Source organism: Lepisosteus platostomus, chromosome 4 (assembly GCF_059453375.1).
Source record: "Lepisosteus platostomus isolate fLepPlt1 chromosome 4, fLepPlt1.hap1, whole genome shotgun sequence".
In the NCBI taxonomy this organism is placed as follows: domain Eukaryota; kingdom Metazoa; phylum Chordata; class Actinopteri; order Semionotiformes; family Lepisosteidae; genus Lepisosteus; species Lepisosteus platostomus.
The window spans coordinates 66,948,701-66,960,864 of NC_142614.1; the positions used below are offsets into that span (position 1 = coordinate 66,948,701).

The window sequence follows — 12,164 nt, forward strand, 5'->3', positions numbered from 1 at the left end:
ACAGTACCTTTAAAGTCCCTCGCAACGTCTCGGCTCTTCGGATCGCTGCAGACTTAAGACTCTCTAGAAAGGTTTCATCAAGCCATTATCGCGAAGGTGGAGTCTACACCTGGGAAATAGACTTTCATTGCCACCTGGAGTACATGTCCTGCCCTTTTACGTAATTGACAAATACCGTACACCAAAAAAAAAATGCAGACAGGTGATTCAAGCTAAAGTTTACTTGGAAACGGTGAGATGCAGATCTCGAAGGTTAAAAAAAAACAGACATACAGTACTGCATCAGAAAACGCTCCCTTAAAAAATACCCTACGCAAGTTCTCTGTAGGAAACCCGAAGGAGTTTTTTTTTTGTGAAGGCCAGCTCTGATGCCTTTTGAGCAAAGAGCTTGTGTATAAAGTAGTAAGATGTAGAAAAATGGTGACTGGAAGGAATTCTCTTAAAATTACGTGTAATTTGCTACAAGAGCCAAAATTAAGTGCTATAGTAATTGACAATAAAAATATTTAATTTTAATGGTGGCAGCCCTTGCAAGCCAGGTTTACAGCGTGCAAATTGCATGTGCATTATCCTCACAAATGCAAACTAGCCTGATCATTCTTGGCTTTCAATTAGACTGAGCTAGTGTAGACAATAATGCACAATGAATTCATAATTTATGCATATATTCACAACCAAAGGTTCAATGTTCAATATTCACAAGCAAAGACCAAGGTTCAATGTGTCTTAATTTATCACCTGTTCAGGTTAAACATTAGGCGACGTTGTGAGGCCACTTTGATATTTGCAATTCTTGACATTCCCAGTTGTCTTCGGATGCAGAGTATGTACTTAATGATATATTACAAGGACTGCATTCCTCTCTCAAGCAGAAAATATTTTAACTGACATGACAGTTACCAAAAATATTACATGACTTTTTAAAATGCACATACAACAGGAACCCACGCTCCCTTTCAGGAATGCAGAAACTGTGTTTCCCTGTATTTTTGTTAATGTCAACGTTAACCATACTGAATAGTACAAAGAAGAAAAAAAACCTGCCCTCCCTCAGTCATGTGGGGAGTGGTGTGAGAGAGCAGGAGTATTATGCAAAGGAGTAATGGGGAGAAAAACAAAAGATACTGTAAGAATGGGTAGGGGGAGTTGAAAAGGTGACCAAAAGTAGAAATCTGTTTATGAATAGAGAAATTTAAAAAACAGTCTATGATTGAGAACTGGGGAAGGCGTGAGCCTAGTTTAAGAATGATACGCCTGACTATGAACATGCAGTTTACAAGGAATAACGCCCAAGACTTACTGTAGATGCGTTTCAGGGTGTTTATGGAGTAGTTTGAGTATACTGACACTTGGTTTAGTTTAGCCACCTTGGCTTGGGAACAGCTACCTGGTCATAGGATGAGGAGGTCCAGCCTCTCATACAGAATGAGGTGTTAACCAAGGGCTAGCTGCAAAGGTGGATATGTGGTGAAATAAGGATGCTGTACGGAAAAGGCAAAAAACAGGACTTATGCATGTGATATACTGTACTGGATGTACTGTAGCTAACCAGAAATGCTGACGGGAAGGATTACGATTCAAAACAGAAAGGGCATGCCATTTCTTGCTTGGTTGTCGTCACCCTTCCTGAACTTCACTTAAGAGCTTCCATTAATTTCATAATCATCCCTAAAGCGGTTTCACACTTTCACACAGCTCTCAATGATCATCTTATTACCTTCAAGGAAATTTCTCCATTTATTTGTGGCTTTCTACCTTCCTCATTCCGCTCTGCTCATGCACACTGGTACAGCAGCCCACTCGAACATCTGTATTGAACAGTACTTGTATATGCTCAACAACATCACGTTATGTATTCTACCTACTCTGTGATCACTTTCTGATTTACAGGATTGCATTTTGGATGGCACCTTAGAATGAGTCACTTCAGGTTTGACAATCAACGGAACATTTCATAATCTTTATGAGGCATGCAATGTGAGTCATTATTTAAGAAGTACCTTGGTAAATCTAGCACTGCAATTAATAAGTTTGGGTTACTAAGTTACTGGCATTTCAGTCACATTCTAATTATGACAGAATAATGCAGAATAGAATTAGATTGATTTATTGGCTTAACTCACCTGCATCACATCTCCCTCTTTTTTAGACTGATGAACCACGGAACTACTACAACGACCATAATGGCTTGGAAGGAGGAAAGTGAAGTACCAATTTGCATGTACGTGTCCGGGAATCATGATACCTTTACTTTGTGGAAGTGAAGGGGTCAAGGTTAGGGTTTGACCTGCTCCCGAAGTTCCATTCAGAGAATGTTTACTATGTAAGTAAAAACCGAAAGGAGAAAATACGGACATTTATGCATCCAGCCATTTTCTAACCACTTTATCCAGTAAAGTGTCATAGGGGAGCCTAACCCAGCAAGCCCATTGCAGGACACACAGAGACACAAACACATCCACATACACACACCAGGGGCAATTTTCCTAGAAGCCAATTACTCTACCAATATGTTTTTGGACTGTGGGAGGAAACTAAAACTATACACACAGATTTAGTGCTTAAATGGAATGCTGTAGCTCTTTTGCATTTTTTTTTCTAACTCATTTAGGGATAATAGGATGTGCATGAAATGTATGTATTTACAGTACCATGGTGCACTTTTATCCTTGAATATTGCTTACGGTCTCCAAATCAGTCAGCTAGAATTACAGTAGATTTCCACACTTGGCTGTGTGCGGAAATTCACAGGTGAGTCCCTGAGGATCTTAAATTTTGCATCCAGTCTTCTAATTGCTCAGATGTATACACCAATAATCCCTAAACAGGCACTTCAGGGCACAAGAAAAAAGGTGTACTAGAAGAACGGACATTATTAGACTAGTTTAATCATCATTACGGGTGATGTAACTAGTAATGACAGCAGCAGGATGAATTCTGCAAAAAATGCATTCATAATTATTGGGGGGTGATTCACCACACAGCATTACAATGATTCCAATACACCAAAGCCAGGAGTTCATCAGGAGAAAAAAAAAGTCTTATAGGATACTGTATAGGTCAATCTTTACATTTATTTTCAATCTATTTGAGAGTGCATTTCACGTGATGATGCACAAATTAAAGTCAAAACACCCCAAGAACAGCCAAAAACTCAAGTGGCTGCACCCAAAACAACTTAAACAATTTGACAAAGAGTTTTGCAAGCTCAGTAGGGTTGCCTTATTCATGTAGTTGTTGCCTCAAAAGGTTAAGCAACAAAATACTTTTCCGCTATATTAAATGTGACAATATTTATGATCGCTTGAAATCACTGGGTTGGATACATGTATGAATGGACATACTCCAAAATTAAAACCCATATTATATTGTACTTATTCACACTAGTCTCATGATCACAAATACAAATTGCTTCACTGTAAAGCAAGCATTGCACTTCTAACTTTGCTATCCAAATATTTGTGGAGTGCTTTTCTTCTTTGTAAACACCAGAGCTGACACTATACATCAGCCATTTCCCTTCATTTGTATTTGTCTAGAAGTTTCCCATTATTATCTTGTAGTAGTTCAGGTGGGTAGCTGCGTCAGCATGCGTAGACTGCAAAGGAACAAGTAATAGGTTTATTCCATGCTGAAAAGAGAAGAAAGAAAACACAACGTTTCGGCCGTGGAGCCTTCTTGACACACCTGAAGAAGGCTCCACGGGCGAAACGTTGGGTTTTCTTTCCTCTTTTTTTCAGCATGGAATAAACCTATTACCTGTTCCATTATTATCTTGCATACATTTTGATTAACCTTTTGCTTTTTTTGTACTAAAATATTTATATCGTTATATGCTTTTTACCTGGGTTTTCCATTTTGACCATTTGATATTTATTATGCATATTTTTATTAATTGCATTTAATACATGTCTATTACCAGGTGTTTGCTCTGTCCTAAAAAGTATGAAAATCTTTTTGTATTTCCTTTCCTGCTTTGACAACCTTTACACATAAACAGTGACAATAAAGACTGCAAGATATGAGTGATGGATTACACTATTTTGGCAATTTGACTCACATAAACATTTCCTTAATATGCATGAGAGCCTCATCACAGTCAATATGAAATAAGTTAAATGCGTGCAAAACCTGACATTTCAGCAGAAACCGAAAAATCAAAACTTAAAAACTGATTCTAGATGTATTTAATCTCTGAGCCAGTACTTGGTGACATCACCATTGTCAACAATAACAGCTGCAAGTCTTTTAACATAATGCTGCCACAATCTTGCTTAATGCTTAATAATAGGGATGGCATCAACTGGCTGATGTGTGTAATGCATTATCAATTCAACCATATATTTTAAAGCTGCTTACTCCTGAGGGATTCCCGGGCCTTCCTAGGGCATCTGAGAGATATAATCCCTCCTGCATGTTCTGGGTATGCTCAGATGTCTCCTCCCACTCCCATAAGTAACACAACTGGTAAGTTAATTAAACTAATATTATATAAAATATAATATCATTACATAAAGTAGGCAGGTCCCCTTTCAAGCTGTAAAGGCCCATGGGGAATGGGGGGCAAGGGCCACCATTTTTCTCAACCATTTGGCACTGGAAGTGGAGGTTGTGTGGTTAGTATTACACTCTGGCCAGCCTATTACCCCCAGAAAGATTAACCGCTGGTACTCATTTGGAAAGCAGGCTGAGTGGACCCGAGAGCTATCTGGAAGGAATAAAAGCAAGCAACATTACTTGTCTCTACCTGGGATTGAACCCAGGACCTTCTGGGCAGGAGCCAGATAACCTTGCCATCTGAGCTGAACTCAGGTTGCCATTCTTATGTTAATGGTTAATATAAACCCTGAAAAATATGCAATTACTTACTGAAATTAAATATACTTATGTAACAACACATGCTGCTTTGAGTTTTGAACCCCACAATCCCATTTTATACTCCGATTTTTAATAAGGTATGGAATTCCACAAATCTATTCGACAGACAAAAGTCATTAAAGTGGTGTGACAAACAATGTGAGCACTCCACTAGCTCAGAGAAAATGTCAGATGAGTAAAACCATCAGACTGCAAACCATGCAGAGAATTCGAGCCTTTCCATAAAATAGCCAACCCTTCTGGTTTCAGCAGGAAAAGATGTTTTGTTAGTGTTGGTAGGCAATGATCAGCAGGGTGAGAGTTCAGTAGACATGACACTGGAATGTTGGCCTCTGAGGCATTGTGGGTGTCAGGGTGGGGCACTTTGACTTTCCTTCTTTCTATTCAAAAACATCCAATCGTTTCTATTTTGCCTAAACAGTTGGAAAAGTAGTTGCTAAAGCCACAAACAGAACAGTAATGTCAACTATGTGTCCTGCCTTTCGTATATTGCTGCAGGCTACATGCACCTAGAAGGCTGAAATTCTCTGCCATGTACTGTTCTTGGATTGCTCACATTTTTTTTGTTCGCTTGAAAGTTGGACTAAAATATGAGAGCTTTATATAACTGTACATACTCCCCCCTACCTGAAAAACCAACCTGACCCTCTGGCTGAGCCTTGGATCAACAGACGGTTGTAATACTCATTATGACATTGCAAGAATATCAGGGGTTCCCCTGGAGTGAATGCAATTACCGTATGTGGTGCTTGGATTTTCCTTAGATCTTTCCATTATTTACTGTATACGAAAATGTTGGAATTTCCCATTATTTGGCTTGCAAAATGCAATACTATGTATTCCTTTAAACCTATAAGTAGGTTCATTTTAAACAACTTTCACCTTGTGGTTATAATTTGCTAAGTAATCATTTTCCTCGATGAGCAGAAAGTGCAGGAGCTACAATGCCTGGATTATAGGGCTGTGAAATGGTGAGGAGCCTAAGCAGTTAAGACAGCTGGTTGCCATCCCCACACATCTCCCCTCACATCTGTACTCCAGAAAAAATGTAGGCATCACTGGGAGGGGCGGAGCTGGAATATGCAGGACAGCTGGGAGTCCAGCTGTGCATCACCTGTGATCTCCCTGGCACACAATGTCATCAGAGCAGACTGGGTCAAAGGGCCAGCTCCCCCCCATAACAGACTCCAGTCTGAGCCTCATGGACCACCCTGAAAAGGAATCTGAGCCTTCTCCAGCTGAAGCTCCCTATAGGAACACCTCCTCATATTTGCTAGCATTCCTCTTTTTAGTTTTATGGAATAGTGTGTACGCGGACACCACGTTTTTGCATTTGTGAAAGACGGCAACTTACACAGACTTAATTTTGATTGAATTTGACCAATAAAAAAGGTTCATTGCAATCCTTTCCTACAATCCTTTTTCCTGTTTTGCCATTAGGTCATAGGATGTCTGACAGTGGTATTTTAAAACAATGCCATGTTATAGTAGCTCCAATTGTGCCTTGTTGCATTACTTTGCATTAAACGTTAAGGAACTTAACTAACCTGGAATTTATAATGGGTATCACATTGCAATTTGTTGATTCTTCTTTCCATGTTGCTCATTTTCGTACATTGGAAATGCTGAAGGCCGAAGTTCACTGTTGTTTTCATTCTTGCTTTGTTTAGATTACAATATCATATTTATATAAGAGCACAGTTGCTGTTGGCAGGGATTCTATCTTTCTTGTAGCCCCAGAGGTTACGAGAAATAATCAATAGAAAAGTAAAATGTCACACATTCTTACTGCAAGCTGCATTCAGATATTTCAATAAATACATATGATTCAAACATGCAGCATTAACTCCTTTATTTATAGACTCTGTCACAAGTACAAGGAAAAGAACAAGGTTTTCCCCTCATTTTAATTACATTAGTTGTCTCTGTTAAATTATCTAAGGGAATAACTTAATTTATTAAGTTGTTCTTTTGTTTATGATGCTATACACAAACATCTGTTCAGATCTTTAATGATAAGAATACTTAAGCTCTTACAATGCTTGTGTTCATATCTCACTATTGTCTAAAAGACTCAGTCTACATTTATTCTAATCAAGCTGGAGCCACCAAATATAACTTATTACATACAGTAATATAACTTTGTAAAGCCAATGCTGTAACCCTATTCGCGGATAGTACTGTACTTCAGTCTAAATGAGCTTCAGTCTAAATTGACAGCCTTGGGAGTGATATTTGATTCAGGCTTGACATTTGACCCACATGTGCAACATATTGTCAGAACATCACTCTTTCACCTCAGAAATATCACCAGACTATGTCCTATGTTATCTCTAACTATTGCCGAAAAGCCGATCAACACATTGTATTCTCCCAAATTGACTACCGTAACGCGCCACGCTCTGTGATTTCTAAATCCACATCGAATAAATTCCAGTATGTCCAAAATTTGGCAGCCAGAATCCTGACCAGGTCTAGTGCAAGTGATCATGTTACTCCTATTCTGGAGTCCTTGCACTAGCTTCCTGTCAAGGTTGTGTCAGCCTCAAAATTCTCATGCTCACTGATAACGCTCTGCATGGCTTGGCATCTCAGTACCTGTCTGGGCTACTATTGTCCAGCTCTACACCTTCACTCTTCTAATTCTGGTTTCCTATCTGTCTCACAAGCCTGTCCCTTTGGCTGACAGGGCCTTCTCCTATGCCCCAAAGCTCTGGAACTCTATCCCTAAGGATATCCCTAAGGATTTCCTGAACTCTTTCGAAACTAGACTCCAATCCTTCTGCTTTAGAAGGACCTTTACTTAACTAGTTCTGTTATATACCCCTTTGCTCCTACCATATTCAGTACCCCCATCTACTGTCTCCTCTTATTGTATATTTTCATTGTGTATATCTTGTGTATTTTTTCTGGTTGTCGTTCTGTAAAGTGCTTTGAGAAGCCACCTTTAATGGCACTATATAAATTAAAGTTTATTATTTATTATTATAAATGTGTTTCAGGCTTAAAAGAAAAAGTCATGACCTTAAATTTGGGACGTCATTTTGTCAGCACGCACCCAAAAACATCATGTACGAATCTCAGGATTCCCTGTCCTATGACACATATTAGTACTCTAAAATTCTTGTCATGCCACATGATCCTTGAGTATTAGGAAGAGCAGAAAACCCATGGGAGGTGCATTTATAACAATACAGGAAATATTTTTTTCAAAGGGTGCTGAGACTCTGGAGCATGCTACTCTCCCAAGTTATTTGAAATTGACACCATGCCTTCTTTCAAGAAATGACTGGATGCAACTCTAGGATTAATCAGCCACGACCAACCAAACAACTTAGATGAGACAAATGACCTCATTTGTAATCTTTCTTATGTTACTATGTGGTGCTTATAGACAGATGATTACAGAAACCGAAGCACTAGACTAGAAGTCAGCATGACTACTTGGAAAGTGAGAGAAAGGGAATTTGTTTTGGAGAATAAATACACATTCAAAGATTTAATTTGTATTATTGCCAACTGTAATATTACAGTGAATATTACAGCCCTTCCCTACTGTATCAGGCTTGATGCTTACTGAATACTCCTTTGGGGTGTGGCAGCACTGTTACAGGACTGAGATGACCACAGTTCTCTGCTGTAGACTCATCTGTAGAATCACCTACATAGAATCACCTGTGCTGTGCAACTGGTTGATTAAATCATTTGGAATACTTGGATTGTCTCTTGTGGTACAGTATGTTAGCCTGTTCTGTGTATATAATTATATAGTATTTCACTGAAAGGGAAGTTGTCAGGAAACTAAGGGGAATAAGCAGTTTGAAGCTATTTGCAGTAGTACTGTAGTCAGAGTACTTGAGGAGCAGTGATACCTACCCTGTCTTGAGTGTGCTTTACTATTTTGTTACAGTAAAACAACCTTAAATATCTTCTAAGTGTAAAGTCTTTTATGTGAGAAGATCCCTTGAGTCTTAAAAAAGTATGTAACTCCAATTATGCCATATTTGATTGAAGAACAACCATTTTTAAAGTATATTTACTAGGAACATGAGGTCAAGTCCACTTATGAATGAGACTTCCACCCCAGATTGTATCATCTGTTTCTATGCAGATGCGTTCATACAGTATATTCACTCAACATTAAGAGTGTGTTTCAGACTGTTTTGCTGGTTAACGTATGTTATATTAGCTTTATTCCCATCTTATTCAACAAAATACATTTATATGGGTCAGGGCTGTACTAGTTACCTAAATATAGATTATGACACAGCTTTTGAACATTCAGATACCATTCAGCCAATATAACCCTGTTATCACCGTGGGTCAAACAATGGGAGCTCATCTCAGGATCCATGGGGTAGATAGGCAAACCATATGCTCAGTGGCTCCAGTAAATCTGGATCTAAGGGGGTCAGGTCAGGTGTCATTGAAGGGACCTCAATGTAGGGATGCAAGGAGGCACAGCGTAGTCCAGTGAAGGTTTGAGATGAGTTTCACTGTAACAAAAATGGCCATATCCGGAGAACACTGAAGGAGACACACACAAGGTGTATTAACCACAGTTCCCCAAATTACAACAGTGTTACAGAGAGTCTTATAGTGCATATCCAGCCATGTTATTACCTTCAATAGGGGTTTATGAGTGAATACTCCCCTTAGGGCCTAGTGGCTCTTCCTGATGATGTCATCCCACCTTTCAGCTATTTCTGAGATGTGATGTACAGCTGCAGGTGTCTGTTTAAAATTCCTTCAAGCCAGGTCATGAGTAATGACCCCAGGCCAGAGCCAGATTTGTACGTCGGAAATTACTCACAACTAGGAAGTCTGTCGTGACCGCAGGGCTGTCTCTCTGTCTGTGCCTCTGGAACTGAAGAAGCAAGAGTGTTGTGAGTGAGCTAGCTGCGCAGCAGGCATACAACATCTAGATTAGAACTTTTCATCACATTTGTTGAAGAGGGAAATTATTAAAACTCTTGAGGATATGGGTAGCATGGTGGCACAGTGGTTAACATTTCTGCATGTCAGGTCTGGGGCCCTGGGTTCAGTCCCTAGGGTGTGATCTGCCTAGAGTTTGTTCATTCCTAATGTTTTCACGTTGGTATCCTTCCCCACTCCAAGGACATTGGGGTAGGTCAAATGGTCAAAAAGTCATTGTCCCTAGAATGGAAAAAAAGTAAAAAAGAATACACTAGACAGGTTTAGCTTCTGAAACAGTCTTGAGGGGCACCCTGTGGTCCAATTCCATTATTTCTATCACACAAATAAAAAATAAATATTCTTTTAAGTAAATTAATTTCGCTTGATTTCATCAGTGTTTTACAACAGACATACTGTATACAGGAAGAATGTAAATCATCTAAAAATAATGACAGTTTTAAAAGGAGAATACAGTACATTTAGTCAGTCCTGTCCGGCTCTTCTCCAACAAGTTGACTGGGATTGATTGACAGGGCTCTGTTGTCCCTCAGCAACACAATGACCCAGTAGTGGTGTCCTGGGAAATTGTAGGCTTGGAGTACTGAAGGTGAACGGTGGATCTCAGGCAGAACTGAACCTCCAGTTCAGTTTTGCCTGTGATGTGTGTTAAGTGGCTTGAAGATGGTCAGGTCTGAGAGTTCTGCTTACACTTCCTCATTCTCCACTGTGTGAAAGGTTTCCAGCCAAAGTCTGAAATCGTATCCAAATCAGGTTTTAATTGCAGCAAATGAAACTGCTGATTTTAGTTAAGGAAGAATCCGATACATCCGAGTACGCTCTTCATAAACAAAAGCAACAATTAATAATTGGAAATTGATACAGTAATCAATAATTGCTTTAAATTATTCACTGAACTGTTCAGTCTTCACAGTTTTTTACAAGTACATTTTTAATAATTATACCTAGGATTTGTGTTTTGAACAATGTATAACTCTCCGTTGACTAAAAAACTCATCCAATCGCAGTTTTATGCAAAAAAGGGAAACCAAAACAACTTTTACACCTACATCAAATCCAATCAGTAAATTTACATATTGAAAGGTCCTGCCAGCACCTCGCCCAACACAATCCACCTCATTTCTAAAGGGTTTTGCCCAAGAAAGGTGGAAATATCAAAAAAAGATCTACAGACTTACAGTAAAACCATGGATCGGCTCAGTTTAAGAATACACATAACTCCATAGGAATGTCAGAATGAAACTGACAGGAAAAAAAATATGGATAACATTGACAATGGTGATTCATCGGAGTCCTTCTTTGTTGTGATAATCATGCCAGACAGCAAAGAAAAACACTGCTGTGAACTGTGTTGGCAGCCCATCCTGACTGGCGGGAACTTGTTTCTCAATTGGAGTGCCCCCGCCCTGTATTTCAAATTCCTGACTGAAGAGCTAAGCTGCTCACACCTGCAGGCAAAAGTACTCTGACTGGAGGGTGGAGTGGTGAAAGGTGGAAAGGCGTTGCGCTCACACAGCCTCATGTTGAAATAAATCCACACCTCACAAAAGATTCTTTGTTACCTTTGTCATCCAATAAAACATTTTTGAAGAATGTGTCTGTGTACCCTTGAAATGTACAGCAGGCTGCATTAGATCCGAGATAAAGCAGTTTTAATTGCTCCTTGTTTTGTATGTTCTGCATCATTTCCAGAAGTTGGCTTTGGTAAGCTATACAGTATGTGAACTACCTGCCCCGGCATTTTGAATTAGCTTTTGGAGATGATAGATACAGTAGGGAAGCAGTGGGCAGGGCTCAGTACTCCATATCTGCTTTTACCAACGATGACACACTGCCTCCATACTTATCTTACCATCATATTTAAAGAGTCATTTTTTAAATATATTTTTTGCACGTTGTGGAACTCGTTTAGGGCAGCACGGAGGTGCAGGGGTTAACATTGCTGCCTTGCAGTGCTAAGATCCTGAGTTCAATTCCTGAGAGTCTGCAAGGAGTTTGTATGTTTGCCTTGTGTTCACATGGGTTACCCTCACGGTGCTCCAGTTTTATCCCACAGTCCAAAAATATACTGGTAGGTTAATTGGCTTTAGAGAAAATCAGTCCTGGTGTGTGTGTAATTGTCTGTAGCTACCGTATGTGCCCTCTGTGATAGACTGGCATTCTATCCAGGCTGGTCTGGTCTTGGATGAAGTGATTAGAAAATAGATGGTTGAAAGGAACTAGTTTAAGTTCTAACCAGTATTAAATAATGGCAACATTAAAGCAGTAATGGCCTGACATTGCTTAAAAGTGAAACTTGGGATAAATGATAATTTAACTTGGCTCATCTTTTGTTTTTTTTTATATCTTTT

General features: G+C 39.3%; 1 protein-coding gene across 1 annotated transcript in view; it reads right to left on the reverse strand.

Annotated features, from left to right (window-relative positions):
- The window catches only part of LOC148673648 (uncharacterized), a 55,110-nt gene extending 55,048 nt beyond the window's left edge, over positions 1 to 62 (reverse strand). The window contains exon 1 of the mRNA XM_088630353.1: positions 8 to 62. The gene's annotated coding sequence lies outside the window, so the exon portion shown is untranslated. The remainder of the gene's footprint in view (positions 1 to 7) is intronic.
- Between the last annotated feature and the right edge of the window lie 12,102 nt (positions 63 to 12,164).